The sequence below is a fragment of the Apis laboriosa genome, unplaced genomic scaffold (genome assembly GCF_014066325.1).
Source record: "Apis laboriosa isolate Shangri-la unplaced genomic scaffold, ASM1406632v1 scaffold56_cov145, whole genome shotgun sequence".
Taxonomy (NCBI): Eukaryota; Metazoa; Arthropoda; class Insecta; order Hymenoptera; family Apidae; genus Apis; species Apis laboriosa.
In genome coordinates, this window is record NW_025223765.1 from 2127171 (window position 1) to 2128740 (window position 1570).

Here is a 1570-nt window from a genome sequence, read left to right on the forward strand (position 1 = left end):
AAATATAAAACAAAGGCACAATATAAGAAATACATGGATATATGGATAAATAAATCAAAAAAATAAGCAAAAATGAAAATAATAATAATAGCAATGCGTTTTACGAATTCGTTTTTATTTATCGTTAACAGCTATAGCTTCTTCTATTTTATATAACAAAATATAAATGTTTTGTTTAAGGTTGGTGATTTGAATTGTTGAACGCACTATTAGTTTATTGTAAAAAAATATTGACTGTTTTATCCAGTGGATAAGATTAAAGATAATTGATATATCTAATTATTGTTTATATTTCGAATTTGTGTGACTTTATTTCAATGAAATATATACAAATCAATAATACGCTAAAATAACTGAAAATTAAATTGCTATATCAATTAAACAATTGAAATCGCAGATTTTATAAAAAAAAAAAGCGAAATGTCTCTAGATGTCATAATATAAATTATTTGGCTGCCCTGAAGTGGCCACACATTATATAACTTTATATTAAAATGACAATTGTTGTTAGAGATGACAAGTATTGTATCACTATATTGTTGGTTTTTATATTTTCACTATAATTTTAGCAAGGATATAGATATGATTTAATTTTAAACCTGATCTACATTCGATTTCCTATATTGACTATGTCTAATGATGTTTGGAATTATTAACAAGATAATTGAGGAACTCATCATCTTATTAAACACACCTCCTTTCTGGATGGTTGGGATGGAATGGGAATACATTTTGCAATAATATATTTAATCAATCTTCGGTACTGGATTTTTTGTAGTTTGAAGCAATTGAATCAGTACAATTCTACGAATTATTGATTTTTGATTCACAGTTTTTAATGTTCAAAGTCGAGGGAATAGTAACATTGAAGTTTTGATCTCCAGAATTATAATCCAAAAATGTACTCGCGAATATGTTTAATATATGTATTATTAATATTGCATACGACGCCATGTTCTTTTTTGTTTCATTATAAAATAAATGCATAATCTAAAATCATTTTTTTTCTTTAAATATTCATTTTCTTTCTGAATTCACATTCTGATGCTGTGTTGATAAAAATAAAACAATCTTTTATCTTTGGTTACATAATAACATGGTAATTTCTTGAATTTTCAATTATTAGTTGTTTGTATTACGATTTAAATCCATGCTATAATTAACAATAAAATCGGTTATCCCTTGAGCCATGTATTAACTTATATCAATCGAATATATATCTATGTACATGAACTATACTGGTTTAATTTTTTAAGATGTTTGGGAAGTAAATATGATAAACAAAAATGATTTATTATCTGGAAATAAATTAACAACATTTTATTTCAACTTGTACATAAATTTTTTAAATTATTAATACATAAACTAGAAAAGAAAATTAATAATCTTCAATCGTATGGTATCTTTCGAAGCAATATGTGATACATATGATTTGATATTTTTTGCAATCCTATATTATTGTTATTGTGCTTCTTATATATAAAATTTATAAACTTTTAATGATTTTTACTTCGATAATATTAGATGTATATTCGGAAAATAATCTCTATGTCGAGCATGCAATTTTAAT